Below are 18,373 nucleotides of genomic sequence, written 5' to 3' on the forward strand. Positions count from 1 at the left end.
TGCATTGCTGGAGATCGACATCCAGAGTCCAACCTGTGCCATCCTGATTGCCCTGTGAAACCCAGGTAAGTGACCCCGCTTGTGTTTCAGTCGGCCTGGAAGCTGTGTGCCAAACACCCTCATATGGAGTAAGTTTACCCTCGAGCAGCTTTGATTTCCAAGATATGCCAGATGAGGGCTATTCATTAGTCTGTTAGACACGAGACTTCTGCATCAGTCAGTTTACATTTCACTCCAGTTGCACTTGATTTAGGACTTAAAAGACCATGTGACTCCATCTAGCAAAGCTAAACACCAGTAGTTTGTTCAAGGAATGCCTCGTTATTGCTCATGCTATGGCCCAGTGAAAGGAGCAGTGTACGGTGAGATGTTAAATCCAGGATCTAATACACACTAAGACACCTCCAGCATAGATGTTCCACTTGGACTGCAACCTTGGACGTTTCTTCTGCCTGTGCAGGAGCGCAGCCATGTTTGCAGCGCCGTGGAGCAATTCAGGGACCCTCGGGGTGTTTACCATTCCAGCAGCACGCCATGTTTATGTTAGAGGCCGGCATTGTTTGTGGAAAGCTGGCGGCCGGGGAGGTGCAACTGAGCCAGCGGTGAGATTAACGGTCTAACGTTTCAGCCGGGGATGGGGTGTCAGGCTTTTCTGCGTATTAAGACTTTCGTTCGGAGCATCTTGATATCGGTCCTGCTACGGTGGGGCTATAAATACCGCGAACATCGCCTCGTAGAGGTCTTGAATGAAAATGAATAATTGATTACAATGGCGGCGTCCGGTTCACTATAACCGGGCATCTCGTACAGCTACACAAACAGAGAGTGTGGGAGAAGATCCAGGACCAGGGGACGCAATGGGGTGGCACCGGAGTGGCGTGTTGGCATCTCTCCCTCGCTCTCTCTCTCTCTCTCTCTCTCTGTCTCTCTCTCTAATTACAGTGTGAGGTTCTGGAGAAGGGAAGCCTCGTAGGCCTGAGGAAGAAAAGAGTTTCCACAACCCCCTCATTAAATCCCCTTCATTTCCTTGAAACTGTTGTTTGCAGGAAGTGTACTGCCTTTATAGGATGCTTAAACCAATTATTTGCTGGTGCTGTGTTTTGCAACTACGGTCTCTGGTGTGAAGACAGGCGTTGGGGACTTGGTTGGGCGTTTCACATCAGACTACGGAAGGAAAATCGTTTCTTGTTTGTTCTTTTAAATTGTGAAAACCTTTCTCAAAGAGAGCCAAATGACATTTTCTTTGGCTTTCTTTGCAGCTTTTCTGCAGTGTTCCTTACCATGTTTATTAACCAGTACCTTGTAGTGTTCAATCGCCACACTGGCTAGTGTTGAACTTTTAGTTGCCTACTAACTAGGTGTTGTAAAATACAAAGCATACCATGAAAATGTCAGCAGTAATTTGTCAGGATTGTTTTCTCACTGCCTATATATTTGCATACTGTTTGCTATTTGTTCTGTTTTATTAGTTGCAAAAAATGTAACACAATATACATTTATATGTATGCAAAAACCCACACACAAACGCAGAGAGGAAGAGGGAGAGAGGGATGGAAATATTAATAAATGAAAACATATGCGATGCACTGATGTGAAACCTTTAAATATTTCTCGATCCTGAAATCTTAAAACAAGCCGAGGGGATCAGGTTAAAAGGCTTGTCGGGAAATGAATGTAAGGGGACACTAATGCAATGATGTTGGGGTCACAGGGGTCGCTGGGTCACTGTGATATAGAATTTTCTGGAACCCTTTTAATCGCTGAATGATCAATCCCAGCAGTTCTCATTTTCTGCGCCATTCACGGAGTGGCGAGGCTTGAACCTCTTCTCAGAAATCCCAGAGTCGGAGTTCAATGCCCTTCCCATCTTTGGATAGTTTGCATAAATATGTAAAAACACAAAACCTCACAATGCATCACAATACACAAGATCCAGAAGTGCAAAACTAGGTCAAATGATAGGTCTTTTTAATTGAAATTAAAGTGCATTTTCCTATTAAAATTATCATTCAGTGATGAAATGAGCACAATGCATTGAACAAATATATAAAAAACACATAAATAAATCAAATAAAATCTCATGAATAAATAAATATAATTACATTGCAAAACCACATCAGTTCCTTGTACTTTTGCAGCTTAGAAGTGTCCTGCTTTACTGAGGGAAACTGAGAAACCAGCTCACTGTCCTGACGTCTGCAATCTGCTTCCAGAGAAGATATAAAGTCCTTGTCTTGTTGAGAGAAACAGCCCAGCGAGGTTCACAGTCGTAACATTTTCCCTGTGCGAAATGCAACAGTTCACAAAGCAACACATGTATCTTATTACAGCCGCCCTTTGTTAGCGGCTACACTGCACATATATGTGTGATTCCTTTCATTAAAAAAAGAATAGGCAGAATACAGGATGACCTTGGCAGAAGCAGGCCGCTGTAAACACACACCGCCTCTCTGACTAATTTATACCATCGAACGGAGGCAAGACGAGCAGTCATTTCCACACTGAAATAGAGGAACCACAAACCAGAGGAACAAGAAAAACACTAAAGAAAATAATGTCAGCGCCTACTAAGGAAATGAAACAATTATATAAAAATTTACTGCACCTGTGCCAGATCACTCCCAGAGCACGTGTCAATTTATAAACCGAGATCAAAATTCAGAAGCATGTTCAGAAAATTCCTAGAAACCCCTAAAACGAAAACACGCATCTTGCTCTATTCTTTCTCCAGTGATTTAACCTCTTCCAACATCTGGAACATGTGTCAGGTCAGTGCTGTAGTCTGGGGGAGATTAAGTCTCCAGGGGTCAGGAGAAGTCTTCATATAGACCGTGTTGTACAAGTCAAAACCCGTCCTCCACTTTCGGCCACAAACGTTTAGGAACTGTTCTGTCCGGACGCTACATGCCAGCTCTTCAACCTCAGATCCCCTGGCCACCCGAGGGGATGTGCGCGGCGACTCGCATTCTGTGATCGCTTTCACAGAGGACGGGGGGATGGAGGCTGATTTTTGTTTTTTGTTTTTTTAATCTCCACGATTATTTGACAGCTAAAGAAATGTAGAGACTTTAAATTGGTCGTTCTCTTCTGTTTCGGGACTGCGAACATCCAAACATCTTTTCACTAATAAACACTTTTCATCAACACAGAGCACTTCACCTGTCCTTGTGTTCTTGCTGTCCAGTAGTTGAGGCCAATTGAAGACTACAATCTCTCTTTTTCACAATTTGTACAGTACTGGTTCTTACCTTTGTATGCTTTCATTGCTCCCTGCAACATATTTTCAATGATCTTGATTTTCTTTCGGACGGGGACAGACCAGTCAGTGTTATTAATCCTCAATCGGGCCAGAACACTGTTTGTGTTCAGTTGTGTTAACTACGAATTTATTTATGGAGAAGCTGACTAAAGGTGGCTGCTCCACAACTGAATATATAAACACGCAGTAAACATGCAATAATTCACTTAATCTGAAGCTCTGTCCAAACGGCAGACATATTGTATTAATTATCCCAGTAGAAACAGCAGACTTGAGCCTAAAAGAAGCCAAAGTTCTGTGGGAAAGGTAATCCTGACCCTAAACCCAACACTTAGGCACTGATTGAGCAACAGGCTATGTGTTGTTTTTATCTTTGTCTTGGTCAGGTGTCGGGGTCCGGTGTGCGTGAGGTTTAGGGTTTAACTTTAGGGTCTGTCTAAGTGTTGGGGTGAGAACCTCCATCATATTGAGTTTGGCTTTGTGGACGTGAATTAACCAGTCTTTGCTTGCTTGATTATATACATCTACACACAACGCCAGCCCTCCCTGTGTGCGTCTTCATCAACAGACCTACAGTATTTCCAAGATCCACCTCCCCAAACCCCCCCGCCTCCCCGGGCTTCATCAGGAGTCTGTCTCGGGCTCTGGCAGTAATTACAGAGTTCGGAATGGGGGGCGGATTGATTTTGAGCATTTGGGAACCACACTGTCAATCACCGGAATTTACTTCCTGAGATGCCAGTGAAACAGATCGCAATTGAAGTCCCAAATTAACAAAATATTCTGCAGATATAGGTAACCTAATCCAGGTGCACTTATTCCTCTCCAGTCTGCCTGTGTGTGAATCGCATGTGCCGAGGGTTCATATTTCTGACCTGATCATCGAATGAAATAATGAAAATGACATATCATGTACAATGCCTCCATTTTATATCTCAAAACTTTAGCGTTCCTGGTTCCTAATATATACATATAGTCTCACACAGTTCGTCTGACTCTAGATATAGCTCGAGGGTGTCCTGGTGCAATTTTTAAATTCCTGAAAGTCTGTGTGCAGTTAGAGCCACTCGATGTAACAGGGCTGCAGCTGCTCAGAAGTTCAGAAAGAGGAGTGGAAAAAGACTGTAAAGGTTTACAGGGTGTGTTGGCGGGATGCCCTGTGTTTTGTGTTTTTTCCTTCTCCGAGAAGACACAACCCAGATCCTGAGATTCCCAGGATGACACGGCATTCCTCCAGGCGGACAGGACTCCGTTTTTACATTAGCTCTCTGTTCTGTCCTCACGTTCCTCATTGATGGTCCAGCACAGTAGACCCACCTACTACCTACAGAGAGATGTGGGCGGCCCACCAACCTCCAGCCCCAAAACAAAACTGACTGTCAGTGAGAAACCCAAGCTTGTCCTGAGGTACAGAGTTGTGAGAATCTGGCACAAAATATCAGTTTATTAATGTTTAATTATTCCTGTGTGTGTCTCTTACAGAACTCCCTGGCACGCACAACACGTATGACGATGGTGAATTGCAATCAGGGGCAGGTAACACGACCAAGGACACGATGGGTTGCTGAGAAAGTCTCTGCTGTCTATCGCTGCTCAGCTTAATATCTTGTAGGTGTAAAGCTATTTATTCGCCATATCTATATTCACTACAGATTTGGATGTTTAACAAAAAAACATGAACAAATATGAACAAATATAAATACGTTTTCATTAAGTATATAGCTGAAGGTGTGCAAGGTCTATTTATTACATTTAACTTGCTTTTCTTGAGTAATTTTGCTATATTTTCTGTTGAAAGTGTTAAAGTTGGGGTTATATTTTGGACTAGGTTGGGGTTGGGGTCTCCAGTAAATGTAGGCTTTTGTAAACCTTTTTAAGACGTCAGTTATATTAAAAATACAGCAGGATTACGGATCTTGGCTGCTGTTATCTGTGCGGACTTGTGGATAAATATAAAACGTTCCCTTGCTGCTCACATTTCAGTTCCTAAATACAAAATCGAGGCGAATCATGAAAGGAATTTATTCTGCTTAATTCCACTAAGGTGACGTCACGGCTAGAATTAAACATTAGGCTTATCCTAAGTTTTGTTTAATGATTATTAATTTTGTGTTTGCTGCTGCCCTGGAGACAGGTCATTCATCGTGCTTTTGAGCATCCAATGAGGTTATAAATTACAACGTGTCCACATTACATTTTTATTTCATTTTTAGAAAACCAGAAAAAATCGCCAATAGCAAATATGCTGCAAAAAATTGCAAGAAACTCTCCGGACACATGCTTGTCAGGTGCGCAAGCTTTGGCCAACCCAGTCAAACAAAAACTACAGCAATGTATCACACCATTAATCAGTCTTCAGGTTCGACACGCTGTCAGCAACTCGCCCAGGCAGGGACAACAGCACACCAGCTGACGGCACACACTGGCAATCTAGAGAGAATAAATAATCCTAAAATCCCTGAGATCATATCAGTCGGTTTGTATGTAAAGGTCAGTGATAATCCTTGAGGGGCTGACAAGTGTATAACCTCAGCATTTGGTTTCCCTTGCTTGTTGGCGAGCAATTCAGAGGGATTTGGAGTGATTTGGAGGCAGAGGGGAGATGCGCAGGCCCATGCTGTCAGACAACTCAAAATAACGTCTTCATCACTGTCTTCGAATGAGAAATGGACCGGCGACACACACACACACACACGCAAGCCATCCAGAGTCCCTCACAAGAGAAAGTGTCTCATGTTTGTCTTGGTGGCCCACCACCGCACATCCATGTCAAATCAAGGTGTGGTCAGAAAGGACTCATACACTGCCTGTAACTTTATCCGTCCTTCCCTGACTTGCACTCCTTTCTACGCCCAAGATGCCAGTAAAACCAGAATGGACTGCCCCTCTGTGGGAGGCAGTAAAACAGGCAAAAACGATTTTTCACTATATTATCCAACTGCATCTGGTTTGTCCGTAACTGAGCTGCTGTTGCTCTAGTCTTTTTTCTAGTCCCTGGAACGCAGGAACACCAGACATGCTCTCTACGTGCGTGTGTGACAACGGCTTAGTTCTCAGACAGGCCATTTCACTTATTTACCTTGTGAATTTGGTCAAGGCTGTTTTACAGCAGGTATTAACATTAGCCTGATTTAAGTATCAGTTTACAGAGAGAATTCGCTCTCTTGTCCTTGACTCTGAGAGTTCGGTTACTTATATAAATCCTCGGTGGCCTTATCATAACAAATTGTGGAGTACAGAGCGTGTGTTTGCAGAAACATGTGCCTTCATGCACCGTCACCCCCTTGGGTGCGGTACTGTTGCAAAATGTTTCTTCCTCAGTGAAATGCTAGACTCTTCCAACACTGAGACGCACTGTGCTACTGATTGCGTTTTTATCCTGGTCGTTAGTTTAAGTAGCACCCGTTCAGCTGAAATGCAGACCAGTAATGTTATTGATTGGAGAGAAAGAAAATTAATATATTCATATAAATAAGAGAGAGAGAGAAATAGAGATAAGAACATAAGAAGAACATGAGAAAGTGTTCAATTGAAAGGAGGCCATTCGCCCAACATCGTGCTCGTTTGGTGTCCATTAAAAACTAAGTGATCCAAGGATCCTATCCAGTCTATTTTTGAATGATCCCAAATTGTCTCTTCAGCCACATCGCTGGGGAGTTTGTTCAGATTGTGACGCCTCTCTGTGTGAAGAAGTGTCTCCTGTTTTCTGTCTTGAATGCCTTGAAGCCCAATTTCCATTTGTGTCCCCGGGTGCGTGTGTCCCTGCTGATCTGGAAAAGCTCCTCTGGTTTGATGTGGTCCATGCCTGTCATGATTTTGAAGACTTGGATCAAGTCCCCATGTAGTCTCCTCTGTTCCAGGGTGAAAAGGAGAAGACTACGTGGGGACATGAGTCAAGTCTTCAAAATCATAGATAGATAGGTAGATAGTTAGATCATGTTTTATTATTCTTGTATAACTAATTTCTTATTCTTGTTTCCAGGGTTATCCAGTGAAGGGGAACACTTTCTGAACACACACTTTGAAATGACATAACATAAGGTACCTTTCTTTTGACACAGAAATGAAGAAATAAAGTCGAACTGAACACAATGCCCTTCAGTGAGACACAACTCAAGATTCAGCTTCTACCGCTGCACAGGTATACATTCACAGCCTCACTTCAGCCCTGACTGCCATTAGACCCATCCCTGTAAACAACACGACAAGAGGGTATTGATATTCCATTACTGGACTTATATTTCGGAAATTGTTATTTGAAAGCTGTCTATTTCAATTGATTGACCTTGGCAATTGCCCTGGATTAATTCACAGATATAACAGCATCGCAAATGAATGTAATCTGACAGGAGAGTAATTGGTCATTAAGTCGAACCAGAGGTCTCCCTGGTGTGCGTTCAAGGAGAGCATGGACAATTTCATCGCAGCGTTGTTGTGATTGCTGGCATGAATACCAATGCATTCGTATTGTATATTGCACACACACACACATATATATAAATGGGAGAGAGGGAAAAAGAAAGAAAAATCATCACAAAAAGTCCTTGTTTAATCAGTTTTAATGTTGTTCAGACCAGTTCAACGTTCGAGTACATTCCTCAGAGATCATTTTGCATTCGTCCACCAAAAGCAGGCGGTTCCTCGGTCTGAATGGCAGCCTTCAGGAGGCGATCCTGCCGCCACCTTGCCTGACACTGATACGCAATGATACACAACCTCGGATGTGTAATGGTGGGTGTTGACATTCCTGTGACATTTATATTGGATCTGACAAATGCAAGGATCGCCCGGGTGTGTCTCCCGTGCGCTTGTGTATACGAGGGAAAACGCTAACAGATGTCACCGCATGACGAAGTGTGCCTCTTAAACACCGTAATTAACGTCCCACAGGTCAAATAAATACTCTTTAACTGCAGGTTAATCCTGAATGGGTGCCGGCTCACCTCCTGGCAAAACAGCCCTCCCTGTGTCGACTCGCACAACAGACCCAAAGACTGCAGAGCCCATATTAAATGCTGATGCTCTGAGATTCCTCCAGATGCATGAGGTCCCAGGTCAATAAGCAAGTAGAGCAGACCAGATCGGCTTGGGCAATAGCATGTTTTCATTTGTTACCTTAACTTAGTTCTAAAGTCTAATAAACACACAGAGAGCACGTCAACCGACTGGACACACTAAACCAGACATTCAAGACAGAAAACAGGAGACACTTCTTCACACAGAGAGGCGTCACAATCTGAACAAACTCCCCAGCGATGTGGCTGAAGAGACAATTTGGGAACATTCAAAAACAGACTGGATAGGATCCTGGATCACTTAGTTATTAATGGACATCAAACGAGCACGATGGGGCGAATGGCCTCCTCTCGATTGGACACTTTCTTATATTTCTTATGTTCTTAAGAGTCAATTAAAATGTCTGATGTGTCAAAGAAGCCATTATTTTCTTTCCTTATTTCATGTGAATGGCTTTTAACATTTAATAGGCATGCACTCCTGCCACAGTTTCTGTCTCTGAATGCTCTTGCACAACCTGCATGTCCCACACAGCACGTGCACATCCACACATCCTTTACATGCATGTGCGTGTATGAATATAATATATATTACTGTATACGTGTGTGTGTGTATGCAGGTTTTTTTGCATATATATCAATGCATTTACAGATGCAGTATACACTGTCTGCACACATGCATAGGCAATTGGTCACGCAAGTTCAGTGGCAGGAATTAATTTGTGTAGGAGCTTGACTCTGCGAGCCACAAGGAGAGGTAGCTCAGCTCTGGTTTGCATATTAAACCAACGAGGAAGAGGCGGCGTGATTACAACGCCGGGGATGGTGACCTTGAGCAGCACCATATGAATACAACGTGAAAGGCAGCCATGCCAGGTACTGCCTCTCTGAGTTTGAACTCCGATAAACCGTGGAGGCAACGATCCACGCATGTTTGTCTCTCTGATTCGTCGGTGAGAGATGCTCTGGGACTCGCACCTGTCCAGCAGGTTCTCCGCCATCAGTCACTCAGTGCACAAATCCCCGTGTTGACACAAGATGAGGCGGCCCTGCACTGCTCTGGATTTGTGTACTATTCAAAGCACGGCGCTCTCAGGTATTCAAAGTGACTCAGGGAGGCTGACAGGGAAGGAGGTGGAAGAAGCGGAGTATCACGCGTGTGCCCTGCAGGATGTCTGACACCACCGCTCTGCTAGGGGGGTAGAAACAGTGGTGGGACCCTGCTTCAGTCAACCCTACATGCGTGCAAAGAACATGGCTGTAATCGAAAACGCTTTGCTGTTGTGTTTTGTATTTATCGTTCCAGGAACCTAACCTTGGTTGTTGTTTTTGTGTGTGTGTATTTTGTTTTCTTTTGTTTTCATATTCATTCGTTTTTTGCCTGTTTTAGTTTCCATCATCTATCTGCCAGTATTTCGTGACTGTGAGTTGCAGGCTTTTTGTATTTATTCAGTGTAAACCCACTCCAGTGGAGTTAGGGAAGGCGGGAGAGTCTAATGGACCCCACAGATGTCAAGAAGTGCAGGACTGTAAGAAACATTGAATCTAAAGTTATATTCTACACGAGAGAGAGAGATTGGCTGTGATGGGAGGCTGCAACTTGACCAACAGTATAATTTAAATATTTCAAATAGAGTTGTACAGGTGCGATGGTAATATATATAGTATTATTGTGGCAATGAAGGAAAACAGTAAGAAGTAACTGCTGTCGAATCAGCCAGGAATACAGTATCGCAAAGCCGGTTATCTCACAACCTTTGACCCCTCCCAGCTCAATACACTAATCCGTGCCCTAAACGGTATGCCATTCGGGGACAGGGTCAGAGACCTCCACCTCCTTAACCCAGAGCAAAGACTTCTCGTGGAGAGCAAGCGATTGAAGTCTATATCATCCCGATGAGGGTCATTCCCCCCGTTCACACACAAAGCGAGGGGTCAAGAGACCCTCGGGTCATAAGGCAGGAGACACCTTTGGAAGTAGGGATGGCAGATAACTAGGATTCGACACAAGCCAGATTGCTGGAGAGTTGCCTTTTGGTTTTGTTTTATGCGGAGTGGTTCTTATTTATGGTGTTGTTCAGGCAGCTGTGAATGTACCTCCCTCCAGACCCACCAGACATTTGGATGGATTCAGGGGGATCTTGCCAACGACAGACACTCAACAGCTTAGGAATCGACATGAACACAAAAACAATACAGAAACACAGAGACAGTCGGTGGTTCTTTTCCACGTGCTCATCTTACGCGCATCGAGAGAGTCTAACCTTCAGGGTGAAACATTTAGTTTCTAAGATGAAAGCATCACAGGCTGCACCACTATTGGCTGGGAGTTGTTGTTGTTGTTGTTGTTATTGTTTGTTTCTGTGTTTGTTTTCTAGCCGGAGTAACTTTGCATTGCCTTGAAGTTAGCGGTCTTCGCTGACGCTGATGGAGGATGTTGGCGGGAACGCCTCGCAGTTCTATTCATTATGCACCGACTTTTCTCCTTCTTCTCCTTCTGCTATTAAAGAGAAAAAGATACCTCACCCACGCCTCATCTCCGCTCCCCCGCACAATAACAAACAAAGATTTATCTGTCTTGTAAAAGCAATAACACTGTGTTCACGCCGTCTGTGGCTGCAACCTTTAAGTTTGACGCTCCCCGGAAAGGCTGCCAAATCTAAATGACTGGCACAGAGGTCTCTGAGACGCGGTGGGGGAGGCGAGCGCGGCACGACAGATGGGCCTCAGTGGCAAAAGGGAGAAAAATAAAAGAAAGAATAGCATGACAGTGAAAAGCAAAAAGAGAGACGGGGAGACAGGAAGGGAACTTTTGAAAGCATCGCTTTGTGGGTCAGGACGACCGACTCGTTCCCCTAATCGGCACTGAGGATGGCACCTCGTTAACGAATGCTCCAGTTCTCACAGAGGCGGTCACACACCGTTGTCTGAACCTGCGTCCATGCGATTGCCTGTCGGTTCGCTTGTCTGAAGCGAGAAACCAAACAAACAAACAAACAAACAAACAACACAGGAATAGGATAGAGAAAGAAAACTACAGGGCAGCGTCCATAATTACATGTTTTGATGTGAATTTGACAACAAAGCCCCGTGGACAGTTCAGTTCTCCCCCCCCCGTCTCAAGCTTCTCCGTCTCCACCTCCACCTTACGATGGCCTCCGCAGGGAACACAAGCCAAGACCCCGGTGTTGCTGTGAGTCAAACCCCTGTCACGGACTCCTGATCATCACGCCCCACCAGCGGAGGGACAAACCCACCAGGTCACCGCACCGGCCCCCTGATGTGGGGGTGGGCGGAACGTTGCTGATGAAGATCTTTTATTGAGAAAAATATTGATTTCTCTCTGGTTGTATGAATACTTGTCTTGTAGCAAAAGTGTCGCACATTCCTAGTGTTGAGAAATGTCATGAAGTTGTTACAGTTCTCTTTTTTGATTTATAACTATTTTATTTGGGTAATTCTGTGTGTGTGCGTGTGTGTGCGTGCGTGTGTGTGTGTGTGTGTGTGTGTGTGTGTGTAGGCAATGTGCTGTTGTCCTGTAAGTCCTGCTCTCACTGACGGTCTGGTGGGGCAGGTCAGGGAGCTGTTGCCATGTGACGCGCTGATGCCCTGGTGCTGGTTTCCTCTCCCGGGCGTCCTGGGGGCTCAGACACACAGGGCCGACGCAGGAGCAGCACGTAGCCGAGCATCGCAGCGGCTCCCCGGGGACACAGTGCGGCCCCTCGTCTCCTTACACCTCAGTATTATTTTAAACTGTGCTGAACTACCGCTGGGATCCCTCTAACACAGAGAGCAGGAGAACATATATATATATGTATATAAATATATATGTGTGTGTCAGCTCATTGTAACCAACGTAAACATAAAGGATCTTCACCTACAGATAGTGTAACTGTGCTGTACATTTCCATCTCTGACTGTTCATTTATAAAACAATTTGGGAAAAGGCACCCTCACACATCTTTTCCTAAAATGACCCCCCTTTGGCTTCCTCAGTCTTTAAAGACTCCTGCAGGCAGCCGCCCCAATCTTCCTTCATCACCATTGAATGCCATTTCACCTTTCAAAGACAGAGCCTTCAGGGGGATCCGTGCCCATCCATCTTCACTGTGGACAGATCTTCCACTTTAGATAATCTCCCCACGAGAGCGTCCCCTGTCCACTTCATAGCCTGGTTTAGGTTTTTCGCTTTTTCGACAAAAGGAAAATGATGCACAGCTTTAAACATCCAGCATCATTGAACAACCCACACTGCTTCAGTGATGAGGCCACCCCGTTCAGTGTTGCAAGGATTAGATGAATACCTAATGAGCTAAATAAATAATAGGCGGGTCATTTCCTCACTCCTTCCCTGGGTATCCTCACAAATTAGCGGGGAGGGCGGGAGCTGCTCAGAATTATTATTATTTTAAATCGTGTATCAGAATTTCCATGACTTTGCTTTTTTGTTTAATCAAATATTAATGCTGGTTCAGTCGGCCACCTTCCTCTTAAACGCCGGGAATGTTTTACAGCATGGAATCGGGGAATGTGTGTGTTGTGCTTTTTCTGCAGAAGTTATTTCTCTTATCTTGTATGTCCTTGTCTGGGAGTGTGTGCTGACCGTGATCTGGAGCGTGGGGGTGACAGACAGGCCGTTTGATCAGCCGCAGAACAACAGTTTCATGACCGGGCCGACTGGGCCCTCAGTCATCTGACAACGAGACGAAGGAGACATGTCAGAGGGACTCGACACATTGGGGACGACACGTGCACAGTGCAGGACCAAGCACGTCTCAATGGAAAATAAAAAATAAAGAAATAAATATAAGAAACTCTTCAGAGATCTGTGCAAGAAGACAGTGTGAAAATACTAGAGGAATCCCCAAGCAGTCTAGGACTCGTTTGAAAACCTTTGTGCGTTGTTGTTGTTGTTTTCAGAGGGGACAGCGGAGAGGACACCCATCCCCTGGGGCTCACAGGATAAGTCACTGTTTGTGCTCTGGGTGGGAGGAATCTGAGCAGGGAATTCCTGCCCAGTCCGGGTGCTGGGGATGGGTTTTGCCACATTCCTCACACAGGTGTCTGAGCGGCTCGGGGGGGCGCTCCTCTGTGCTACTTAACAGTTTCATGACACTTATTTCTGCAGCCGTCAATGAAATATGCAACACCACTTCACAAGGCCGTTCTCTGCGCTCTCCTCACGCTGCCTGCTATGGTGAGGCCGCGTGATGAACTGGGTCCATTTGAGGCAAGGGCTCCATATTTTGCTTTGCTCGGAACAAAGATTGTGTTGTTTTTGTTGTATGAATGTGTCACATTGTAGGCTCAATAAAATAGCATGAAAACATAAGAAAGTGTCCAGTCGAGAGGAGCCCATTCACCCCATCGTGCTCGTTTGGTGTCCATTAATAACTAAGTGATCAAGGATCCTATCCAGTCTGTTTTTGAATCTTCCCACATTGTCTCTTCAGCCACATCGCTGGGGAGTTTGTTCAGATTGTGACGCCTCTCTGTGTGAAGAAGTGTCTCCTGTTTTCTGTCTTGAATGCCTTGAAGCCCAATTTCCATTTGTGTCCCCGGGTGCGTGTGTCCCTGCTGATCTGGAAAAGCTCCTCTGGTTTGATGTGGTCGATGCCTTTCATGATTTTGAAGACTTGGATCAAGTCCCCACGTAGTCTCCTCTGTTCCAGGGTGAGAAGGTTCAGGTCCTCAGTGTCTCAGTAGGACATTCCCTTCAGACCTGGAATAAGTCTGGTTGCTCTCCTCTGAACTGCCTCTAGAGCAGCGATATCTTTCTTGAAGTGTGGAGCCCAGAACTGTACATAACGATCCTTATGTTGTATTTCAAGTTCTTTGCATCTCATTATGGGGAAAAAAAGTTTCCATTCCCTTTCCAACATTTATGATGACTTTTTTTGGTTCCTGCTCACAAACTTAGTGTATTTGACACCTGGGGCCTTTCTAGTGCTCTGTTTGTTTGTTAGTTTGTTTTTGTGAAGTATAATCACGGTGAGACTGAGTTGTATTCCTTGGACACGGGGGAAGGTCCCCAGTTGAGGACGGTGGGTGACTGTCCCTCTCTTGGTCAGTTCCCTGCGACTCAGTGTGGACCTGCTGCCCTCCGGACTAGGCAGTGGCCATGGAGGATGGATCATCAGATCTAGAGACCCTTGAAGAAGCTTTCCTCAGTACATCACGTGGTCATTGTGCAGTATTGTCCTTATCCTGTGCATTGATTTAGATGCCATGGTTCCCCACAGAGGGCATTCTGAGCCGATCGTACCTCTACATACTTTACCATTAAGTCCCTTTGCTGTGCTGCTCTGCGCTTTGCTGCCACCCTGGCAAAACACAGCACACTGTGCCCAGGTAAGTGCCAGTCGAGAGCCTGTCCCTCAAAGACAAGTTGACTCTTGTCCTCTTGAGTGTCTCGTCACCCACAAACACAACCAGAGAGCCGCTCTGCAGATCCTGATCATTCACGACTGCGATGGGGTTCAGATTCATGCCTGGAGTCTATTACTGAAGTAGCAAGTAGTTTTGTAAGGACATGCATTTGTTTGCTTGTTTTTTGTGTGTGTTTGTTTCGATTGTATGTTTTCCAGATTTGTCTTGCAAATTGCCTTTGGAGATCACAGTGTAATGATTGTGTGGTCCCGTCTCCTGGTGCCTCACTCTCGGCGCTGTGTGCTCCGGCTCTGCGTAGGGGATTGCTGTGGGCCGTGCTGTCTGCCAGACGCCGCTGTGCTCCTGCTTTCCAATTAAGTTACAAACCTCCGAGACAGCTGCAGGAATCTGTGTTTCTTCCCACAACAAGTAGGATTCACATATTCCTGCCCCTTTGTTAATTTTATTTACAGTTTTCACAGATTCCACATCAGACACCAGGATTCGATGCTTTGATTGTTAACTTTACTTATTTATTTTTCTGGAGTGGTGGGGGGGTACAGTAGTAGCAACCGCAAATGCAGTACAAATAGGCCTGTCACCTGAGGAATGTCAACATCTTTCTCTTGCGGTGTTGTGAGAAAAATTAGTTGGAACACAAAATCTAAAACGTGCTGCTTTCAATAGCAGGGATGACAGTCGGTATGAAACCCAGCTGCAGCTCTGTTCTCCTCCCCGACTGTACAGCACAGCGACAACATCTGGGCTCACAAATCGCACGGCTACACGTAGGTGCATGCAAATCCTGTCTCCTGTAAGCGATTCTGACAGCAATTCTTTGTTTTGTCTGCAAAAACACGGGGCATTTGTGTAGAGGTTTGTTTAAATATTGATGTGCACATTCGTGTTCCCCTTTAAAAGCATATTTTTTTATTATTCATCTGGGATTACAGGCTGCCTGGCAGGAGTATGGCGCTCAGACAGTCGCTTTTGTGCCTCTACAATAGAGAGACCGTGAGGAATGCGCCCGGTGAAAGACTCTTCCTCGGCAGAATGTTTGTACATTCCTGGGCGAACCTCAGACGCCCCTCTCTATGACATCACAGAGCGTGTGAAGTCACAAGTGCGTTTCCAGACCCCTGGCAGTGTGTTCTGGGTGTATTGGCTCCCCCTTGTGCCAGAAGACGTGCACCTGTATCACTCAATCTGTTTGGCCCAGACGCAGTCCTACCTTGAATCTTTAATGAATTGGAAAACCCATTTGTAAATGTATCGGATTGGCTTTTGATCGCCTGCCCGAGCCGGCTAGACTTTTCACAATTCGTCTTGTGAAGAAGCCCAAGTTCAGGAGCTAACTGCGCTCCCAAAATAGACACTTTTTCCATGATGACGTCCAATTAATTACTGCGTTCCCCTTTCTCATTAGGCCTGTGTTGCACTTTGAAGGTTAAACCGCAGATACACCATTCTGGCAGAAGGAGAAGGTCCAACCTCCTTCTGTATTAATGAGAAGCAAATGTGTGTGTGTGTGTCTCTGTGTCTCTGTGTGTGTGTGTGTGTGTGTGTGTGTGTGTGTGTGTGTGTGTCTCTGTGTATGTGTGTCTGTGTGTGTGTGTGTGTGTGTGTCTGTGTGTCTCTGTGTGTCTCTGTGTGTCTCTGTGTATGTGCTTGTGTATGTGTGTGTCTGTGTGTCTCTGTGTGTCTCTGTGTATGTGCTTGTGTGTGTGTGTGTCTGTGTGTGTTTGTCTGTGTGTGTGTGTGTGTCTGCGTGTCTCTGTGTGTGTGTGTGTCTCTGTGTATGTGTGTGTCTGTGTGTCTTTGTGTGTCTCTGTGTATGTGCTTGTGTGTGTGTGTGTGTGTGTCTGTGTGTATGTGTGTGTCTCTGTGTGTCTCTGTGTGTCTCTGTGTATGTGCTTGTGTGTGTGTGTGTGTGTGTCTGTGTGTGTGTGTGTGTGTCTGCGTGTCTCTGTGTGTGTGTCTCTGTGTGTGTGTGTGAAATCATTTGTAAAACTATAGCCTCACAGTCTAGTCTGATGTGAAGAAGGTGACCATCAAGCCCCACACAGGTGTGAAATGTTTTCCAGGAAGCCAGGCTTCACATCGACAAGGACATTTACCAATCCACAAGAAAGGGGACAAAACTGAGCCAGGAAATTACAGACCAATCAGTCTCACTTGCATCACCTGTACAATGTTGGAAAAAATGATTAGACAGAAAATAGAGGAGCATCTTAATGAAAACCATATTCTTGGAGATAGTCAACATGGGTTTAGACGAGGCAGATCATGTCTTACTAATCTATTAGAGTTTTTTGAACATGCAACTGCAGCTGTAGATCATGTGAAAGCATATGATATGATATACTTAGATTGTCAAAAAGCTTTTGATAAGGTTCCGCACCAAAGACTGATCCTCAAATTGGAAGCTGTAGGCATTCAGGGTAATGTAAGTAGATGGATTATGAACTGGTTGATGTCTAGGAAACAGAGGGTGTCGATTAGAGGAGTTGCTTCTAACTGGAGTGAGGTTGTTAGTGGAGTTCCACAGGGATCAGTACTAGGGCCTTTGCTTTTTCTAATCTATATTAATGATCTGGACTCTGGGATAGTTAGCGAACTTGTCAAATTTGCCGATGATACTAAAATAGGTGGCTCAGCAGATACAATCTTGGCAGCACAGGCTATTCAGAGGGACTTAGATAATATTCAGTTGTGGGCCGACACCTGGCAGATGAAATTCAATGTGGAAAAGTGCAAGGTATTACATGCAGGTAACAAAAATGTCCACTATAATTACACTATGGGAGGAATAGAACTGGCTGAAGTAACGCATGAGAAAGACCTAGGAGTCTATGTGGACTCCTCACTTTCTCCATCCAGACAATGTGGGGAAGCAATAAAAAAGGCAAACAGGATGTTAGGGTATATTGTCAAAAGTGTAGAATTGAGAACAAGGGCAGTGATGTTCAGACTGTACAATGCACTAGTTAGAGCTCATCTGGATACTGTGTGCAGTTCTGGGCTCCACACTTCAAGAAAGATATCGCTGCTCTAGAGGCAGTTCAGAGGAGAGCAACCAGACTTATTCCAGGTCTGAAGGGAATGTCCTACTGAGAGACTGAGGAACTGAACCTTTTCACCCTGGAACAGAGGAGACTACGTGGGGACTTGATCCAAGTCTTCAAAATCATGAAAGGCATCGACCACATCAAACCAGAGGAGCTTTTCCAGATCAGCAGGGACACACGCACCCGGGGACACAAATGGAAATTGGGCTTCAAGGCATTCAAGACAGAAAACAGGAGACACTTCTTCACACAGAGAGTCATCACAATCTGGAATAAACTCCCCAGCGATGTGGTTGAAGCTGAAAGTTTGGGAACATTCAAAAACAGACTGGATAGGATCCTTGGATCACTTAGATATTAATAAACACCAAACGAGCACGATGGGTCGAATGGCCCCCTCTCATTTGTAAACTTTCTTATGTTCTTATGTTCTTATTTCCATCGGAACTTAAAACCTTCATCGGTTTCTCATTTTGAAATGTAAATTTTATGTGGCAAATACCTTGCAATGCTATTACTAAGTTTCTCAGTAGTGTAGAATGTTCCATTTCTTCTTAACCTCAGCATTACACTTTTATACTGTCTATATCAGTGTTTGTCTATATTATTATTATTATTACGATAATGATTATGATTATTATTAAAAGTGTAGTGGACTATCT

The sequence above is a fragment of the Amia ocellicauda genome, chromosome 4, assembly GCF_036373705.1.
Source record: "Amia ocellicauda isolate fAmiCal2 chromosome 4, fAmiCal2.hap1, whole genome shotgun sequence".
Taxonomy (NCBI): Eukaryota; Metazoa; Chordata; class Actinopteri; order Amiiformes; family Amiidae; genus Amia; species Amia ocellicauda.